A 21361-nucleotide genomic window follows, 5' to 3' on the forward strand; every position below is an offset into this window, starting at 1 on the left:
GCTGGAGCTTGCTAGTTGCAGGTAGATTTCTGTCAATGGCCAGTCCTGGCTCTACCTGTTGTCCCTGGTTTGGATGACAAATTATGTGGTCGCCCATTTTCTCACCTAACTGCCTCCTCGCCAGTCTCCTTACTGCCATTCTTTCCCCCTGCAGTCCATTCTCCACACAGCAGCCCACTTGTAAATACGATGTTGAGGCCCTTATGAGCTGGCCCCTGCCTAACTGTCCAGCTTTCTGTCCTTCCTTTTACCTCTTGTTCACTTCTCTTAAGCCATAGGGTCATCTCCTTGCATCTTGAATGTGTGGAGCCGATTGCCACCTCAAGGTCTTTGGCTTTGCTCTTCCTTCCACCTGGAATGTACTTCCCTCCAGATCTCCACACAGCTGTCCCTTCTTCTAATAGGCCTCAGCTTGTACATTCTTGCTTCAAGGAGGCCGCCTCTGACAACCCAAACTGAAATGGCCCCTCCAATCACTCTCCCTCACTGCTCTCTTCCACGTGTCTTCCTAGTGCCTATCATTGTCCAAGATTGTCTTTATTGTCTTCTTCTGTCAATGGACTAATGCCATGAGGGCAGGACTCACTGAGGCATCCCCAGTGTCCAGATGAGGCTGGCATACGGCAGACACTCAGTAAACATATGTTAGCTAAATGACTGGACTCCAGCAAATCCAGGCCATTTCTGAAAGTCAGCTGTGCCTCTGGGGCTAACTTCCTCATCCACTTTGAATGCAAGTATTGTCCCTCTGTTTTATCTCGCGGCTGGCCCACAGGTGACTTAGGCGCCCTGAATAGGAGATGATTTTCTCTGCCTATTGCCAACTTAGCATCCTTAGCATCCTGTGCCTCCCACCTCTGTATGGGCCTCAGTATCTCCTCTCCCTAGCTCTTTCATCTCTAGATGAGGCTCTGGGGAAAAGACAGTAACCGTGAACTCAACAGATAGCTTAATGCCCTCTCTGCCCTCAAAAGCTTCCCAAAGCATCATTAGTTGGGGCTCTAGCCATTCAGCATGAATTTGGGGGCCCCTTGGCCACTAAGCATATGAATGGCTTTTCACTTGATAAGCTGGGCACTTACTCTCCCTGGAATCTACTAATTGAGGAAAGGGAGGAGACTAGCCATCTGAGAAGTGATGTGGCCTGTTTCTAAATGCTGAGGGGTAGGAGCTATCTAGAGAATTATGGCTTCCATAGAGCACCAATTATCATTGGTGACATTTCACTGAATCCTGACTCTTCTACTCTCTGTTACTTGGCCCTCTCCCCCCCCCCCCCACAATCTTTCACATGGTTGTGGTGACAGTCATACCCCCTCCCCCTAAAAACTCTGCAGGGAAGAAGCAGAAGAGAGCCTTCCTTCTTGATTCTAAACCTGAGGAGGAAATGGGGCTCCTGAGCTCAGCTGAGTTTAAAATAAATTTAAGCTCCAGGCTATGGAGTTATACAGTCATAGCAAAGTCTTACAGAAATAGGAGAAAGAATTTGAGGGTTTCTAGCCAGTTCTCCATAAAGTGGATCCTTGGAGAACCAGGCTGCTGCATGGTGGGCAGAGGGTGGGGAATGGGAAGCAAGGACTTGGAGACCAGACTGTCACTCTGGAGGATTTCCAAGGCTTTTGTGTGAGTCCTGGTCTTTGGGGAAGGAGCCTAGCGTGGGGGTTAAAAGTATCAGGTGTGAAATCAGGCCTAGGTGCAAATCTAGGCTCTGTCACTCACTAGCTCCGTGCCTTAAGCAATTCTACCTAACCTCTCCTAGTCTCAATTTCCTCATCTGTAAATGGGATAATAGTGCCTACCTCATTTGATTGTTGGGAAGATTAAGTGAAACAATTTATGTCAAGAGCTTATAGCACAGCTCTTGCCACAGTAACGTTCAAGAAGTGCTATCCTTATCCTTATCCTTATCCTTATTGTCATTGTACTGTTGTGGTTGTTATTGGAAAAGGGGAGAAAAATGTGGAACTTGAGCAGTCAGTAGGAGCACTGCCTCCAGCAGCCTCTGCATTCTAGGTAGAGGAACCATGCGAAGAGCATGATGCCTCTAGAATAAATAGCTAGTCTGCATTCAGCTAAAGGGAGGGGAACCCGTTCTGACCCCTTCCCGTTTCAGCCTAGGTACAGGCCTACCCTCATTCATACCTTTCTTTCTCCTGCCAGTCCAAGGAGGATCACTCTGTGGCTCTCTCTTCACAGACCTCGTTTTATACGGGACCAGATTTATTTTGGTCTTTTATTGAGTGTCTCTGTTCTAGACCTGGGGTGTCTGAGGTTTTGTGGTGGTGGTGGATTAGAGTGCTTTTTTAAAAAACAAAATGTGGTCTCTGTCTAGAGACTCTGCTTCCTTCTGGCTACAGGTAACAGCAGAGACTCTGCCATCTGCCAAGGGTGTGGGATGACTAGAGGTCAATGCTGAATATTAATTCACCTGTTGGACATATAAGATAGCAGTTAATCAGCCCTGGGAAACAGCTCTTGCGTAAGAAAAGGAGTGATTTGCCTTTGGCAGAAATTCTTAAGCTGGTGTTTTGGGGGGTCTGTAAAGCTGAAGTTTTTATACAAAATTGTACCTGTATGTGCAATGTACATTTTTCCAAGAAGAGGATCCATAGTTTTCTTCAAAACTCTCAAGGGAAGTCACAGCCCAAATAGGTTCAGAATCACTGGTCCTGATCTGAGAATGGAAATAGAAGCCTCCTCTAGGGGTCTCTAAGAAGCTTCTTCCCTCAGCCTGGCTGATTGACAGGACTGTTAGTGAAAAGGGTGTGGAAGGGCTGCTTAGGCTTTGAGGAAAGAGAGCTACCCTGCATATTGGACCTGTGTTGGGTGGTTGGAGCCTGCTGTATCCATTCAGGAAGTTGGGGGTTTTGAGATAGCTAAATAACCCCTCTTTTCCCTGAAGTGTGGTTACGATATTATAAGGCACTCTAAACTGCCATATTTTATGCCACATGGGGTTCTGATCTGGTGTCCTCTCAGAAGTAGGAGGCAGGGTTGGGTGCTTCTCGAGGTGTGTTTTGGTGGTCTCAGTGGTGGGGGAGGTGGGAATTTCATTATGTTGCCCTCACTTGAAAGTCCGGAGGAACATAGTTGGTACTCAGCCATAATTTGTGCATTGATATAGAGTTGTTTCCTTTCCTTTTGAAGATATTAAATCTAAGGTCCATGGTCTATTTCTTAACTTCCTGGAGACCAGTGGCTTCTCCTGACCCCTGTGGCATCTTTTCTTGAGGGGTCAGGTGCCTTGGTTGTATTTCCAGTTGTGTTTATTTACTCCTTACTCTTCACCCTACAAATCCTGAACATTTCTGAAAGCCTCCTTGGGGCTTTGATTATTTGATGCTTCTTGTAATATGATTCCATCATTGAGCCTATGCCCCAATTCTAGGCAGTCCTGATTCTGTCTCGTACTTCTTCTCAATACCCATCATTCCTTGTTGCAGTTTCTTGTTCATGTTAGAAAATGGCATCTGCCTCCCTGCTGAGACTTTTCTCCCTCCTCTCAAACCTCAGGTCCATGTCCTCAACCCAGCTTACTGGGTGGCATCAGAATGCAGTAGAGGTTTCCTAACACTTGACTGTCCTCTTACCTAAATCAGGCAAACATGCTCTGAGCTCAGAGTCAGCTCACAAGTGGGCAGTACAGACTGAGAGTGGCTGAGCACAGTGGTTCCCAGGGCTCTTCCAAGAGTAGAGCCTGATCCTCATAGAGTGAATTGTCTGAAGAAGGCTCCATGGGACAAGAGTTTCACTTTGTTTTGAGGGCCTTGTTCTCCAAACATGAAATAGTCAAGTCTCCAGGACACAGGCCTCTGACTTGGGGCCATCAGACCACGCAAGGCCACCCAGCTCATCCAAGGACATAGGCACATCCATCATCGCTGCCACTGGGGGTCTGGGCAAGGGCCATCATCCCAAGACTGCCCTGATCCCCACAGAGCTGAGGCATCTCATGGAAGTGATTAAAGCCCACACAAGGTGACATTTTTTCAGCATGCTCTTCCAAAAGTCTCTGTGCGGGGGAAATGAGGTCTTGGGAGGAGCTGCCTGAGCCACATCCACTTTGTGAAAGATGAGCCTAAGGACTGAGAACGTGACGTCTGCCAGAGAGGCAGCCTTGTTCCTGTTCCTCACCCAGGGCCTCCTATCTTGCTTTACCACCTCCTCTCCTATACCCTGCTCCCCTTCACCCACTCATTTTGACTGGCTCCTAGTAACTATGATTTGAATTATCTCTTGATTATAGGGCTCTGAGGATGATGGACAGTGGGGAGTGGCCATCCTCTGGCGTTTATTGGCTTTCTCCTGAACCCTGACTTCTGAGAAGGAATTGCGAGGGGAAAGACAAGGCCATCTGGTCTTTCAGTCTGCTCCTGGTCAGATCAAGCCACCCCTCAGTCCAGGCCAACCTTAATGGTTCCTTGGGTTATACAGAGGCTTTTTATTCTGATCAAATGTATCAGTCCTCTCCTTTATGCCTTGGTATTTATGGTCTTTAAATAAGGTTTCCCTATCCTTAGATAATAAACATATTCTCCCATATTTTCTTGTATTTCTCTTATAGTTATCTTTCTGTGTTAGTTCTTTAATCCATCTGGAATTTGTTTTCATACATGATGTGCATTAGGAGTCTAGAATTTTTTTTCCAGAGGGTCACATGTTGTCCAGAATCATTCTATAGGCTATCCTCTCCCCAGTGACTTGAAATACCACTCATCATATTTAAAATTCCCATAAGTACATGTGACTGTTTCTGGATTTTCTATTCCACTGCATTGAACTTTTTCATGTTCTTTGGACGAGTACCACACCATTTCACTTGTAGTTTTTCAGTATGTTTTGATACAATGTATTTTCCTCCTCTGTTTTTCCCACCCAAATTGTTTTATTATTCTTACATATTTTATCCTTCTGGATGTACTTTCCAATCAGCTTGCCCAGTTTCATTTAACAAGTGCTATTAGGATTTTGATTGGAATTTTATCTTATCATATAAATCAAGCTGGAGAGAGTTGATCTCTTTACAGTATTGAGTCTTCTCGTCCAGAAACAGAATGTCTCAGCTATGTTCTGAAAGGCCTCTGGGGGAGACATTCTCTCTTCTGCTGACTCCTGCAATCCCCTCAGCAGCCCTTGGCTGATGCCTCATGCCACCAGATCCTCCTATTGCCATGTCCTATGATTCTAGCTTATTCATTCCCTCTTCCCACTCAGATATGGGTGAAGCACTTGAGCATTTGCTTTTGCGCAGGCATTCCAAGCTTTATCTTTCCAAGACTCCAAAGAGCTCCAGGGGGATTGTCCTATCTCCTTTGTTCCCTGCCTTTACATCCCGTTCCCAGTATCTCCCTTCTCATCTCGCTCCCTCAGGAATTGCAGTGTTTCTTATCTAGACTAGGACAGCTTGATGTTTCCTTTGGTCGGACTTCCCTGGGAATCTGGTTGGCCTGAAACACAAGCCCTCATTCTGATCTCTCTTTTCATATTATTCCACATCATTTCTAAGCTTTGTCCCGACAAGATGGACAGAAAGAAGAGCTCACAGGGTATTTAAGGGAATAGCAGTAGTATTAGTGAGTCTATGCCAACTACCCACACTAAAGGCAAGAGTTTATTACCACTGATTTGCCAAAAGGTACCAACTCATGGCTCTGTACACGAGCCTGGCCTCCACAGAGCATCTAGGAATTCGTAGCCATTTTTGATCCCTGATTTCTGTCATGTGCACCAGCTTCAGGAGGCAGGCTGCTGCTACATCAGGCTGACTGGCAAAGGGCTAGGGGTGAAGCAAGAAGGTCCTTCTGCTCAAAACCCTTCCAGGGACAGCAGTATTCAGCAACTTTGTTGCCACCATTAAAGCCAAAGGAGCCAGAACTAAAGTTGTGTGGGTTCTCAGGCCAGGCACGGTGGCCAGGAAGTAGGAAAACAGGAGCCTAACATGGGGTCCAGGTCCCTGCCTCACCCCCAGAAGTGCTTTCAGGAGATGTACAATAGCAACACAAAGACATAGGCAGTTTTCCCAAAGCGTCTGCATGCATACTCGGTACCTGGAAAGTCCACAGGGCCCCGACACCCAGACATACTTTGTCCAGCCATGTTCTTCTCCTATTACTACGTCCACTTGGCTCTCTCTGCATCACGTCCTCCTGCTTCCAGGCTCCCGTGCGGTCAGGTCAGCACAAGTTACCACTAAAATATCACCTGTGGCCTTGACAAATCTTTACCTGCTACTTAGCGGGGGGATAAGATTTCAGGGTAAGGACTGCAGAATTTGTTACAGGGATTGGAAGGTTATTCTAACCTAAGTCCATTACAGAAAGTGATTCCTAGACATTTGTGTCTCAAAGGACAGAATGAGCCACTCCAGCATAGTGAACCAATTTCAGGGACAGAAAATCTGCCACCAGTGGCTGGAGAAAGTTCTGGTAACACAAACAGAGCTACAGTGTCTGATTCCTTGAGATCTTTCTTTCAAATACGATATGCTGCAAAGATTTTTCCCTAGCAATTCCCCACCCTACCCCCCATGTTGCTTAAGGCCCAACCAGCCACCCAGTTTTACATGTCTAAATCTGAAATCAAAGTCCTAGGCAGGGAGAGAGAGGGATTGTCACAAGTAATTGCAACATCCCACAAGAATTTGTTTGGAGTTAAAAGGAGCCAAACCTGGGCCTTCTCCAAAGCTTACAAGTCTGAGCTTTTTGAGAACCACATTTGATCTCTTCCAGTGCATTGAATGTAAATGTTTGTCTTGCATCTGCTTGGCGGATCTAGGGGACCCTGTAGAACTCCCGTGACCCACCAAGGTGACAGGTGTGGCTCTCCCTAGTACAGGACAGTGTGGGGATCTGCTTGCTATGAACCACAGGCCCCCAGAGTTGGTCTTAACTTTCTGAGCCATGCTAGCGGTGGGAACATGAGCCCAGGGGAGGAGGAGGGACACAAGTTGTAAGGGGCAAGGGCTCCCAGGTGGCTGCAGGGAGGGACTTGAAGGGGAGGGGAGCGGGCACACTGTTACATCCTTTCTCAGCAACTCACACACTCACTGTGCCCTTGCCCCTGCCCCTACATTTTCTCATTTTATTCTTACCTGTTCACTTCATGACATTGTTTTGAGATGATGTTCTTTTTCCATATAAAGAATAGTCACCTTCAAAGTGAAAGCTTAAGGCTCAAATACAGTAGCTACCCTGACTACATCTCAAGACAGCCCAGCATTATTGGAGGATATAGTTGGCTATTATGAACCATATACAATCATCATCATCGTCGTCATCATCATCATCATCATCAGTTACCACTTACTGAGCCCTTACTTTGTGCACAGCTCCCCCTTGTGAGGTTGACATTGCTGTTTCCCTATTTGACAGAGTAGAGGCCAGGCCTGGTGAGGTTAAGTCAGAGTGGGAGCTGGGCCTCCAGAGAACCTGGGACATTGCCATGGCTCATTTTCTTTAAGAAGGAGCAAAAGGAAGCAGAGCCCAGTGAGGCACCTGGCAGCCCCACCAGTTGGAAACTGCCAGGCGCTATTGGAAGGGCCTTTCATGGCATGTGTTTCCTGGGCCCCGGGTCTCCCACAGCTTACCCAGGACCATTGGGAAGTGAAGCCTCAGAGATGGAGATGGAATGGGAGAAGAGAGAGAAGGCTGGGCAGTTCTGTCTTGGTTCCCTAGAAAACGCTCATATCCTCATGGGCATGCAGGACCCTGTGGGCATGTAGCTCTGCCTTCCTCCTCCCATCTCTCCAGGACACCAGGGGGTGAGGCTTTTTCTGAGAAGTGGGTTTAACATTCCTCATTCCCACCACTCTGGCCCTAGCTTTAAAGAACGCAAAGAGAGCCAGAGTAGGCCAACGTAGATTTCTACTTTAAGGCCAAACTGTCCCTCAGCCCAATTTCTTTCCAGCACAGCCTAATATCTCTTTGTCCCCTTTGCTGATTTACATGGTAGGTTTATTTAATTAGCCAGAGATGAGTCAAAGTGCAGTTGTCCTCAGAGTTAATTAATATTTACTGAGCCACCCCACAGTGAGTGACGCCAAGACTGGACTGTGTCCTCTGTATCAGCTTAGGGAACAGACTTCAACCTCTTGTACCTGGCTGGGATTGGGACCCGGAACCAAAGAGTAGGGATGAGGGATCTTTGAGCTAAGAGGAACAAATGAGGTTATGCACTAACATGCGTGCCATGGTGTGGGGCACATAGTAAGGACTTAGAAATTGATAGCTGTGCTTGCAAATTTTAAAAAGGAGTGGCAGGGAAAGGTGGCTGAGAGACTATGTTCCCCCTATGGGACATATTCCAAGGGAGGGGGGTAATGGCAGCAGATGTGATGGGATACAGACGCTCAGGTGCAGTCAGATAAGCATCATTTATGAAGAAATCAGGCATGCTTCTCCCTATGAAAATAAGCCCCTGCTAGAAGAGAGAGAAAGTGGAGAGTAGCTAACCCTGAAGGAATTCATGCAGAGCATGAGTAAATGGAAGCTCTCTTTTAGCTGTGATTGGACTGCAAAGGGAAAGACACCTGGGCAAGGGGGCACTGGCCTATGTGGTCCCTGCTAGGCCTGGACCCTTCCGCTTCTCCAGCCCTTTGTGCACACACCAGAACTCTACCCCACTCTTACTCAGAAGACTTTTGACCCTTCCAAATGGTGCTTCCTTTGGCCCTCTCCTGTGGAGTGCTGTGACAAAGCACTCACTGTGGCAGAATTTGGTGACAGTGCTTGTCCTCTCCCTCTGCCTCCTCTTAGGCTGCCATGTCTGAGGATCATATACAGCCTGCCCGGCTGACTCTTGGGCTGCAGGGGTGTCCCATTCCCCAAAGCCATTTTTGCAGTTACCAGCTCTAGACAGCCAGCTCCTGACTCTCCTGGCTGTCTACCCCCGTCTTCCTAGGGGAAGTGCCAACATAGCCAGTGCCTGTGTTTCTGGGCTCTTCAGTCTCTGTCTGCTAGGCTTGCCCTCATGGCCCCAGCAGAGCCTGTTCCAGAGTCAGGTTGAAAGGTCACCATGAAACAGCCCAGCCCCAGGCATGGATAGGCCTCTTTGGAAGCCAAGGCCATCGCTTCTCGGCCTTTTGGCTAAGATCAAGTGTGGAAGCCAAGGCCAAGTGGGAAGTCATGCTGCTGAGACAGGACCCAGTGGTCCGTCTGTCTCCAGCTCCCAGATAGATGGCTTTCTAAGTCAAAAATGAGGCAAGATCCCAGCAGCCATAGGACTTGGACAAATTTGGGCAGGAGGGCTGAATCAGGCCTGCAAGTTTCATTCTGGGTTTGCCATAAAAAGGTCTTTCCAATTACCTAAGATAAATTCGATAAGGAGAATGGAATGGAATGGGAAAGGGGGAAGAACCACCACAGCCAGATTATCAATTATAGGCATCTTTAGTAGGTTTGAGGTTCTGAGGCCCCTGCGCCCCCTGCTGGCCCCTCACACAGCCTACTGCCCTTGGGCTTCCTCTTCCCCAGGAGGCAGCCTGGCGCTTCTCAAAGTGCTGCTTCACTGGCCCCTTCCCTTCACTCTTTTTAATCTTTTCCCCTTAGGACCTCGCCGCCAGCATCTGTTCTCTCTCTCTTCCATAACCTGGGTTTCCTCCTTCCTGACAAAAACCTCTACATCTAACCCAAGCTTTTTTTTTTTTTTTTTTTTTTTTTTTTGGTAGTGTATGACCCAACCACGTTGCTTTCCTACCAGCACACATGCCCCTCAGAACCGTACAAGGGGCTTCCTTCCTTAGACAGCATATCAGAGCAAGACTCTGCTGCTGCTCCCCAGAGGGGTTTCCAGTTTCCAGCTCTTCCTTCTCCCTCTGTCTTTCCCACTGCAGAAGCCAGCCTTTACCAGGGCCTCTAGGATTGACCACCCTAACTCTCCTACCACCAGCCCTCCACTCCAGATTGGACCAGGAATATCTATCCTCTCTACCACCTTCCCTCTCCTTCCAAATAACTGTCCACTGGGAAAATTTTAATGGCTCCAGTGTTCATACTCCAGCCGGCTCTCACCATGCTCTCCCCCTGGAGCTCCTGCTCCCAGGCCACTTCTGTGCCAATAGTCTCCTGAGTGTGTTTGTTCTCTGAGATTGGAAGTACCTAGAGGGCAAGAGGACTTTTATCTCCTACAAAACCTAAGGGCAGTGCTAGGCTCCCAGTGGGCACTCGGGACCAGGTTGAATGCTGATCTTCTGATAACCTCCTAGCACTGCCTCAGAGCTCTCCGCCTGCCCTAAGGTCTGGGTGTGGCAGGTCAGAGTGTGGCTAGGTCTGCCAAGGTTACCTTTGTCAGATCACTGCAGAAAAGAGGGGAGATATGGGGACCTTTCCCAGAATGGATGAGAATAGGAGGGTGGCTTTTATTTCCAGAGAGATTGGGTGAGGGGAGGGAGGACCAGTAGGGGATGAGGTCCCTGGGTGTCCGTCATCGTGCTAGTGGAGAAGCCCACGCGGGATATGGAGGACTTGGTTCCAGGGGAAGTCCCAAACCTCATAGATGCCGCGTTCCATCGTTCCTCCATTCCTCCAAGGGCGGCCTGCCTCCTGGTTTGCAGTCCCGGGACGGATTCTTACGGGACCTCGGGCGGCGCCCAGTGCTGCTGTGGACAGCTCATTCCGCGGCGGTGGCGGCGGCGGCGCCGCCCCGCGAGTCCCCGGCGCCGCCAGGGGGCGAATAAGGTGCCCGGCCACCCTTGGGACGCCCGGGGCGCGGGCGCTACGCTCAGAGAGGCCCGGCCGGGGAAGACGCGCCCGCCAGGACCGCCTCTTGCTCCCGCTGCTGTCGCAGCCCGGCCGGGCCGCAAACTGTAGCCCCGCCCTCAGGCCGGCTCCGGTTTCTCCAGGTGCCCCAGGGCTGGGCTGGGCGCAGCTGCCGGGCGCCGCACAGGTGGCGGGGCCGCCAGCGCACCCGGCTCAGCGCGCGTGGGGCTTTTCCCGGCCGACTCCCCGCGTTCCTTTCCCGCCCCTCCGCCGGCCTCTTGGCAGCCCTGGCTCTGCTCTCACGGCTGCCCCGATTGCGGGGCCGGTGACTGAGTAGGCCGCACCCTGGGCGCAGCAAATGGAGGACGCTGGCTTTTAAGGATGGGGCGAGGGAGTACGTAGCTCGGTTCCCCGCCTTCTCCCCACTCCTCCGAAGCGGCCGCGGGCGGTGCGCGGGCTGGTCTCTGCTGCGCTCGGGGCGGCGGGGGGCGCTCCGGTCGGCCGGGTGCTTGAGACCCGCCGGCGCGCACGCTCTGCGCCTGCACCTGTTGGAGCGGGCCTCTACCGACTCGGACCTCAGCCGGCCTCCGAGATACACGCCACCCCGGCTGCGGTCCGTCTCCTACCGAAGCGGCCGTGTTTGGCTTTAGGAAAACAAAACCAAAAAAGTGGGTTTGCATTTGCACACGTCGACTCTGCTCTGGGTCAGCTAGTGGTGAGGACCGTATTTTAAATCTGTGGCCTGCAGCCTAAGACCTGGGCGGCTCAGGAAGGATACCCCCCGAGCCCCCACCCCTGGCCTTGGCATTTCTGGGGATCTTTCATCTTTTTTTCCCCTAAAGGTTTTACTTTTAAGTAATCTCTACACCCAACATGGGGCTCAAACTCACTCTTGATCTTGAGAGATCAAGAGTCGCTCTCTCCCCCGACTGAACTAGCCAGGCATCCCTGGATGATAAGCAGTTTGCATAGAAAAAGAGTGCATCATTCTTTGGGACCCAAGTCAGCCTTTATCAAAAATGTCCCTGCCCAACTTGATAGTTGCCTGTGTGTGTGTGTGTGTGTGTGTGTGTGTGTGTGTGTGTAATCCTTTCTGTGTCCACTCACTAGCCTGCATCCGTTCTGGGTAAATATTTCTGTCATTGAATAAAAGAAAGTCAAGTTTATGGTTCATTTCAAAAGGAGTCTTTGAAACAGCACTCTCTCTAGTTGCCTGATAGTCACCCACATTTTGGTTGGGTTTGGTTCGGTTTGGGGGTTTTTGCAACCCTCAAGTAAGGAATAAGTGTTAAATGAGGTCTCAATCTGCTCATAAGCTCTAGTTTCAAATCCTACCTTTTAGCACAGGTTTCCACAGTATGACTGCCAGGGCGGACATATGTCAGTCCTTATTCTAATTCATGATGGTCCAATAGATGCTCAGACAAACCTCTGGGGAGAGGTTCCCAAGTGAGCACACTCCTCTGCCCCCCCGAAGACAAAACAAGACCGGTTTGTAAGCTAGGAGGCGTGATCACTAAATGACCTAAGTTGCTTTTAAGCTCTGAGATGTGGGGTTGAGGTGCAAACTCCAAAATCTGTTTAGCATCCAGGATTTGGGTCCCAGGAGACTCACATCCTCCTCCTCAGTTTATCTGGACTTGGAAGGTGGGCTCAGAAATCAGAAAGCCTGAGCGATTCTGTGGCCCTGAGGAAGCCTTGCCTCCCAGGACACAGTGCTCATGCTCTGCTGACAATGCAGGGCATCTGCCGCAAGTCTGGCACAGGATCCCACCCGTGGCCTCTCTGTCCAGTTCCCCATGTGTGTCTGAGACTTCCTGGCTCTGTGAAGGCAAGGAATGGCCTGAAGTCCAGAGCCTCATATGACCATGAGACCCTCACGTCTGAAGAGTGGCACTTGTGGGAGCCCTGGCTCCAAGTCCCCAACCTCAGGACGCTCTGGGGTAGTATCAGGTGAACAGTCTGCATGGCCACAACCTCTGGTCCTGGCCCAGATACCTACTGTGCTGCTACCCAAGCTCTTCTTGGAGCTTTCCCAGAAGTGAGTGCTATTCAGATGTGGCTCCCTTAGGGCTTCCCCACTTACCCGAATGCAACAACCTGCCTGGAAGATCACCCCCAGTTCAGCCCACCCAAGGCTCTCCTCCTATGTGCTTCTAGAGTCAGCACTACCCTCCCCTTCTCAGCCCTGCTGGGGAGCCCTTTGTAACCAGGAGAGCTACCTAGAGGAGAAAGCCTTGTCCTCCCTGCCTCACAGATGACAAGGGATAAAGATATGAGTCTCGGGGAGCCTGGGTGGCTCAGTCGGTTAAGCCACCGACTTCCACTCAGGTCATGATCTCACGGCTTGCAAGTCAAGCTCTATGCTGACAGCTCAGAGCCTGGAGCCTGCTTCGGATTCTGTGTCTCCCTCTCTCTCTGTCCCTCCCCCACTCACACTCTGTCTCTCTCTCTCCAAAATAAACAAATATTAAAAAAAAAATTTTTTTTAATAAAAAAAAAAAAGGTATGAGTCTCACTAACACACCTGGAAAGGCTCCTCTTGCCTCATTTTCACTCCCGGTGAATTTTCCATCCCACACGATTTAGCGGGTACCTACTTTGTGCCAGGCACCATGCCCGGGGCAGGGATATAAAAATACACAAGAAGTGGTCCATGCCCTCAGAGAGCTCGTGGTGTCTAATGGAGGAATTTATTCTTTAATTCATTCATTTACCAAATGTGTATTAAGCACCAACTATGTGCCAGGCCCTGTGGCCAGTACTAGGGAGACAGGGAAAAAGAAAAGCTAGCTCCAGCCATCTTCATAGTACCACCTCATAGACTCATGGTCCATAGGGGAGACAGACTTAGGGGAAAGAATTATATGCCATGATAAAGAGAATCACAGGATCCTTTAAGCGCATGTAAACAGGGTAGGGAGAGAGTCTGAGTGGGAGGGGCAGAAGGAGGGAGCAGACTGGAATCTGGTATGGTGCTTACCTTACTCCTGAAACCTGCTCCTCCAGAATGCTCCTTCCTAGACCCTGTCCCTCACCTCCACACCCAAAAAATCTGCCAGGGCCTCCACATGGCTCTGTCTCTGAGGATGCCAGGCACCCTTCCTTGGTGCCTGTTGAGTGGTGCCAGGAGGCTGCAGTGTCCCACATGGCCACTGACTCAAGTTTCCAGGCCATAGAGGGGTGGAGCCTCAGGATGTGGGGCCACTATGGCCCCGCCTCCTGAGCTCCATCGGAAAAGCTGGACTGTGGCATTTAAAAAAAGAACCCCTAGGAGAGGAGCAATGAAGTTGGGCACATTCATATTCACACTCCCTGCCACTCCACCGGCTCTCTGGCCACCTTATTATACAAGGGCTGGCCATGATAAGTCCCCACACCCCATCCCTCAGGAGAGGGGCAGCAAAGCCCCTGGCCTGGAACTCATCCAACAAAACAGCCATTCCAGACACCTGGATCCACCCGGCTTGGCTCCTCTTCCACTCGGCATCCTGGCTTGCAGCTGGGTGGGACAGGCCACCCTGCTTCCAGGTAAGGACCGCATTGCCCAGACACCCAGGGGGACTCCCTTGGGAACACCAGTACCGTGGCACAGAGGCAAGAAGCAGCCCCTCCATGGCCCGCCCACCTTCAGACTGGCTCAGGGAAGGCTGAGGATCCCTCTGCTCCTTCCGCATGGCAGCAGGGAGTCCGATACCACCCATGGCTGGAGGCTGGGGGGCGGGGGAGCGCTGCTTACTGTGGGAGCTTGACTCTGGCCTCAGCTCAAGGAGCAACAGTGTGGCCAGGGCCACCAACTGATGTCCGTCCTTGGGGATAGCCTCTCTCTCATGCCTCCTTGGTGTCATCAGGAGAGCACTGCAGGGTGGCCTGCCTGGGAATGCTAGCGTCCCTCAGCTGAACGCAGGTGCCAGTGCCACTGCCACAGGTTAACCAGCAGCAGCCTACAGTAGATGAGGTGGCCTGGATCCTCAGGCAGCCATGTCCTCTGCATTTTGCTTCAGGATGTGGGGCCACTGTGGAATGTAAAGATGGAATCTGCATCTTTACAGATGTGGATGAGCCTGATGTGTGTGTGTGGGGGGGGTGCAGGTGTAACCCCCTGGGTGGCTCCCGTTTGTGAGGCCAAAGCCTGGGATCTAGGGGAAAGCTACATGGACCTGCTTTACTCCGTGGCTCAGGCCGTTAGGGAACTGGGTCTCTCAGCTTCCTCTCTGCTACAAAGCAGCTGAATTTTGGTGCCCTTGAGACCCCAAGCACAGGGAAAGGGGCCGCTTCTGCTGCTGGTGTCACTGTCCATGAGTCATCCTTGTGGAGAGAAAAATTGAGAATTCTCATTGCAAAGCCAGGAGCATGGCGCTGAGCAAAGGTGTGACCATTGTTATCACTTTTCTGGCCAGGCGTGCGTCGCACCCCACTCTTGAGCAGCTGGCGTCCCCCATGGCCTCCAGGCCAGGGCTCTTGGCCCTTGAATGGCAGGGCTGCCCACTTGTCTGAGTTTCCCACATGCAGAAGATGGAACAAGACCTCCCTGAGCTTTTGAACATGGTAAGGACAATGGCACGACCACTAGGGCCTCCAGGCAAGGGGTAGGGGCAGAGAAGGAGCGCTGACCCTGCCTTAGAGCCTGGTGGGCCCTTTTCTCCTCTCAGTTCAGTTCACTGAGCTCCTTTGTAAGGCATTATAAATGTTCAAGAAATTCTGACTCTGTTAGGCTGGACAGTATTAAAATATCCTGGAAACACAAATAATAATAATAGTAATACACCATTTATGATTCACTTGATATGTGCACTCTGAGCTCAATGAATTATGTGAATTTTATTATTCAGTCCTTACAACTTTTTAAGAGAGATGTGCTGTCATTGTCCCCATTTTATAACCTAGGAGACTGAGACTCTGAGGAATGAAGTCACTAGCCCAAGGTCACACACAGCCAGTTAAGATTAAAACTGACACCTGTCTGTCTCCAGGGTTTGTACCATCCATCCCTCCTACATATATCCCCTAGGGCCCTGAGCTGGTGGAGGGAGGAGCACTGGATAGAGGGTGGGTGCCATGCTGGCCTCCACCTTTGGTCAAGTTCATCCTGCCTCCACACAAATTGTTTTTTCTGGTCTTGGGGCTAGTGGCCTGATGGTGGGCAGTGAGGCCTCCAGATATCATGGCAGGAAGGTGGCAGCTTGCCCATGTTTCCGGTGGCTGAGCTCCCCTGATGCCCAGGCTGACTCTGCCCTCCACCTTGGGCCTAGGTAGTGATTTCCCAAACCCTGGTACCTGGCAGGCAGGCAGCCATGAGATTGAGGACTCACCCATAAGATCAGAGGTGCCTTTGAAGCCCTAAGCCAAACACAAGTGGGCAGAGAACCTGCCACAGAAGTCACTTGTTGGTCCCATGTGTCCAGGAGCTCCCCCTGGACACCACTGCCATGGGTCCCAGAGCTGCCCTGGCTTCTGCACTGTGGGAAGGCGTGGCCCTACAGAGGGGATAGGGTGGGGACAAGGGGGAAATAGGATACCCAACCAGCAACCAGAGGGTTCCCTCCCCTCTCCAGAGGACATCACAGACCTATGGGAATGAGAGTCACCCCTTGTCTGGAGTAGCCAGGGGGAGGGAAGGGGCTCTTTCTGGGGATTATTACATTCAGTCCTTCAAGCGACACAAAGAAGGTGTCATAATTGCCCATTTTACAGAAGAGGAAACCCGGCTCAAGGTCCTTCAACTGGCATGTGGCCTTGTGGTTAACTTCTCTGCTGCACCACCTCCACAGCCCTTACTAGGTTATGACAAGGCTGGGGTTGAAGGAAAGAGAAAGGGGGTCCCAAATGCAGGACTTAGAGAAGAGACAGGAGTCATTCCGCTCCCACCCCCCACATCCACAATAAACTGTGAACTCCTAAAGCCATGAATGAGATTGATCACCACTCACAGAGTCCAGGGGAGCACCTTCCCCCACGCAAGTCCTGTGTGTGCCCAGCAATGGCACCAGCCCTGTCCTCAGACAGGTGGCAGTAGTGAGAGGGGACAGATACGTTACAAGGCACCTACTCTGGAGATGCAGCATGAGTGCTAGGTGACGTGGACGGCCAGCCAACCCAGCCTGGGAGAGGGAGAGGTCAGCAAGCTTCCTGGGGTTGGGGGGGTGGGGGAGGGAGGTGATCCTAAAGAAAGAGTAGGAATTAAATTAGACAAAAGTGATAACCAGTGGTAGAGGCAGAGCGGAGCATTATGAGCAGGGACCAGGAAGCCTAAGTCCTTTTGAGGCAGCTGAGAAATGGGGGTGAGGAGGTGGGGCAAGAGGCCAGAGGAGAGGGCTGTGGGTGGTCAGGCCAGAAATCACAGACCCTAAAGGCAGGGCTTGTGAGTTTCCAAGCCTGAGGAACCTGGAACAGCCAGACACCCTCCCACAGTCTCCCCGTGGACATCACTGTGAACCGGACCGGGAACATTCCAGCCTAATCAAAGCTCAGATCGGCAAGTTCCAGAGGCTCTATGCACTGAGGCCAAGGCCAATTTCCCCCCGGGAGTTTGCCTGCTCCTTGCCCAGCCAGGCTGGAGTGGGGGCTCCCAGATCCTCTGAGATTCCTCCAGACCCTCAGAAGGTTGGAGGCCCGAGTTTTCCCTCTACAGATTCTGGGGCAACTGGGTAGGGATGGAGGGGAGTGGGGTGGAAATGGAGTCAGAGGCCCCACCTGTATGTAGGAGGAGCTGGAAAATCCTGCCTGAGGAAGAGGACTTTGGAGCGATCAGGTTCTCAGGAGGCCCCTGCTCGGGCTGATATTTCTAGAAAGGGCCCAAAGGCAAGATTTCAGCCTCAACCTGAGCGCAAGCTAGCACTGCTGCCCTCCACCAGCCCAGCCCTGGCCTCCTCTCAGGGGAGACTGGAAGGGAGGACAGACACTAGGATATGGAAGCAACAGCCCCCAGCCCTGGAAATGGGGTGTTGTTTGGCCAACTGGACTGCAGTCTCTGTTTTCAGTTAATAATTTTTATTTCATTGTGAAAGCTTCCATTCTTTAATTAACAGCATCATGCTTTAAAAAAAAGAAGAAGATTTTATTTTTTTTAGGTAATCTCTACACTCAACATGGGGCTTGAACTCACAACCCTGAGATCAAGAGTCACATGCTCTACTGACGGGGCCAGCCAGGCACCCCAACAGTGTCATGCTTTTGAGGGCAACGCTTTTCCTAGGAGGGTGGCAGGGTATAGGGACAGGTATCTTAAGTACTCCAGCCCTGTCCTAATGTCACCAATTTCTGCCTGAGATTAAAAAGACAGAGATGCCCCCTTCCTTCCCTCTTTATACATTGGAGAACCTCCTCTATCTCCTCACCCCTCCCTCAGCTCACACCTTCTCCCCTCTCTCTCCCTGGCTCCCGGAACTGGTCTGTGGCATTGGCAAAAGTTAAATACAGAGAATCAGTGAGAAGGAAGACAGAGAGATTAGGCTCCCTCAGGAGAAGGGGTCCCCATCTCACCTCACAGGTTGGCCAGGTAAGTAGGGGTGGGATGCTGGGGGTGAGCTTGGGGTGGGTGACTCCCCTTTCCAGAACCTCTGAGCTTTCTGTAACAGGCCCAAGGACCTGGTGTCATCAGCCGACTGCGCAGGGAGGGAACCTCCCTTTGCTGACCTGGCTGACCCCCATCTGGAGGCTGGCCAAACTCTGCAACTCAGTGTGGCCTTGTCTCGGAGCCGTCATCAATGACAGTACCAGCAGCCACAGCAGAGAAGATTGTGTACTGAGGGCTTGTTTGGTGTCTGCACTATGCTTGCGCATTCTTCGTTCGTTGTCTTTTTAAATCCTCGCAAACCACATGAGCATTTAATTAACCCCAATTTACAGATGAGGCAACTGAGGCTCAGAGGAGTTAAGTGACTTCCCACAGCCTCATGGTTTATAAGTGACAGAGTCAGGACTCAAACCAAGTCTGACTGACTCCGGAGCCTGTAGAGGGTGGATGAAGCTGGACCAACATTGCTCCTGCCCTACCACGCCAGCTCACCCCCAGGGCATTACTGGGCAATACCTTCAGCACTCTGCAGCCCATCTGACCTCTGCTCATTTTTTTTTTTTTAATGTTTATTTATTTTTGAAAGAGGGCAAAAAGAGAGGGAGACGCAGAATCTGAAGTAGGCTCTAGGCTCTGAGCTGTCAGCACAGAGCCCAACTCGAGGCCCAAACTCATGAACCATGACAGGAGCAGAAGTCTGACACTTTACAGACTGAGCCATCAAGGCGCCCCTGATCTCCTGCTCATCTTAAGCCCAGTTCTGCCTCAGGGCCTGGCCCACCCTCCCAGAGCTGGAGAAGGAGCAGGATGGGCTCCAGAATGTTCTACAGCTCCTCCATCCTCAACACCCCCAACCCCTGTAGCTATTTCAAACACTTGTAATGCAAAGATCTTATCTGTCCTAGACTTGTTCATTGTGCTTATAACACACTTGATCCGTGTCTCAAAAGTGATGGCTGCTTGGGTATTTCATGGAGAGGGGAGTTGGTGGCAGAGCCAGTGCACTCTGGCACGTGGGACGGGGCCTGAGCTCAGCTTGGCACACTGACGGGGCACAGCCTGGCCAGTGTCGGCGTCACACACACGTCAGAGTAGCCATGGTCACTTTTGTTAGTTGAGATTACTGCACTCAGCCCGGAAAAAGAAAGAAGGGAGGGGGGCAAGCCCAATAGGTCCAAGTGGGTGAGGGAGCAGGCACCACAGACTCCTGGGGGCAGAGTTGACCAGAGATTTGTGGCTCAGGCTGGCAAGAAGGGATGCCAGGGCTCTGGTGATCACCCCCTCCCCTGCCCTGGGGGGGGGGTGTTCTCTCCCTGCCTCCCCACTGCTTCCTGCTCTTACCCCACATTGCCTGGGGCACCTGAAACCACCTCCCTCACCTCCCAGGAACACAGGCTTTGGAGTCCAAGGAACGTGGGTTTGAGTCCTGAGACTCTAAGCAAGTTACTTAACCTCTCCGGACCACAGTAATGCTAATGTTTATTAAGTGCCCACTATGTGCCAGGATAGTTCATCTACTTACTAAATCCTCAAAACCACCTTATGAGGGTTGGCGCTATTATTATTGCCCCTATGTTATAAACAAGGAGACCGAGGTTTAGGTCGAGTAATTTGCCAAAGCTGGTAGCTCGCAGCTCCCCCGATGTGCTGGTGGCTGGTTGGTGTGTGGGGACACTCAGAACCACTGGCTCGGCCCCAGCCCACTTTGCAGAGAGGCTGCAGACCCCCCTGTAGCAGCCAGGGATGCTGAGCCAGGTGAGCAGGCTGCCGGCGTCCCACTTCAGAGGCCTCTCGGACCCTGTGGAAGGCCTTTCCTGCCCACCTCCCTGAAAGGCTCTTCCTCCTTCCTCCAGGATGGGCTGGGGGCCTCACCTGGTGTGGGAGTGTCTCCAGGTGACACAAGGGAAGGGCAGGAGCTCTCAGGAGGAGCCTGTGTACTTGGGGTGCATTTGTTTTTAATCTACTCCTTCCAACCACTTGCTTGGCCCAGGGTGGGCCTGATGTTCCACTGGGTGATTGGAGCGGTCCCCAGAAGGGGCTGCTTTAAGGGAGGGGTCTTCTTGGATAGCTCCTTATCCCCATCCTTCAGGTCCTAACCCACCAGTCACTTCCTGAGGGAATGGCTCAGGCCAGGCCCTTGTCCTGTCCCCTTATTGCAGTACTAAGTGTTGCTTTAATCACCATCTCCCCTCCCCTCCAGGACGGAGTGCTTTTTGAGGGCGGAGACAAAATAACTTTGCTCATCACTGCCCCTAGGGCCTGGACCCACCTGACTTCTGCACAGTAAGCCAGAGCCTGCCTGGACCCACAGTGCCCCAGGGAGGCAGAGATGTAGCAAGAGGGTGTCCCCAGTGGTGATTGCAGTAGAACAGATCTGACCCTGATCTGAGGATAAGACCTGCCATCGGAGATAGGGACGGGCCCCCATCAGCCTCAACTTCCTGCGCCAGTTCGCAGAAGAAACCAAACCAGAACTTTACAAGGGACAGGTACCAGTGGAACGGCCCTCTCAGCCTCACCCTTCACCTTGGCTGGCACCTGCCTTGAGCACTCGGGCTTTGGCCTCCGTGAAGGTTGCTTCCCCAACAACAGCAACAGCAGCAATAACAGTATTACTGAATATTCACCCAGTGCTTACTGTGTTCCAGGCCCTGTGCCAAGCACCTTCCATGATTATCTCTCAGAATCCCTCTAACAACCTCAGAAGACAGGGGCCGTTTTCATCTTCATTTTACAGGTGAGGAAACTAAAACTCGGAAAGGTTAAGTGGTGTTTGCAAAGTTGCCCAGCATGTGAGGGGTGGAGGTGGGATTGTGAAGCCAGAGCCCAGCACCAGAAGTCTTAACCCCCAAATGCCTCCATGGCATGCCTCTCTGATTTGATAGGGGCAGGTCCCACCCGCTCATTGGACCCATTCATTCACACATGAAGTACGTTCACACATGCAGAATTGACTGGAACGTGAAGCCCTGTCCCACACCCAGGGCTCAATAGGGCACTCATTCATATTTATTGAACACCTGCTGTATGCCAGATCCTGTACTAGGTGCCAAGGATACACTGGTGAACAAAACAGACCCAAACCCTGCTCTCATGGAGCATATATTCTAGTGGAAAAGAATAAAATACGTATCCAATTACAAACTGTGAT

The 21361-nt window shown here is 51.4% G+C and overlaps 1 protein-coding gene across 1 annotated transcript in view; it reads left to right on the plus strand.

The window, feature by feature from the left end:
- Positions 1 to 21049, plus strand: part of PURA (purine rich element binding protein A) — a 46353-nt gene extending 25304 nt beyond the window's left edge. Inside the window, exon 2 of the transcript XR_005781370.1 lies at positions 20859 to 21049. The gene's annotated coding sequence lies outside the window, so the exon portion shown is untranslated. The remainder of the gene's footprint in view (positions 1 to 20858) is intronic.
- The last annotated feature ends 312 nt before the right edge of the window (positions 21050 to 21361 follow it).

Source organism: Herpailurus yagouaroundi, unplaced genomic scaffold (genome assembly GCF_014898765.1).
Source record: "Herpailurus yagouaroundi ecotype Mexico unplaced genomic scaffold, PumYag 192, whole genome shotgun sequence".
Taxonomy (NCBI): Eukaryota; Metazoa; Chordata; class Mammalia; order Carnivora; family Felidae; genus Herpailurus; species Herpailurus yagouaroundi.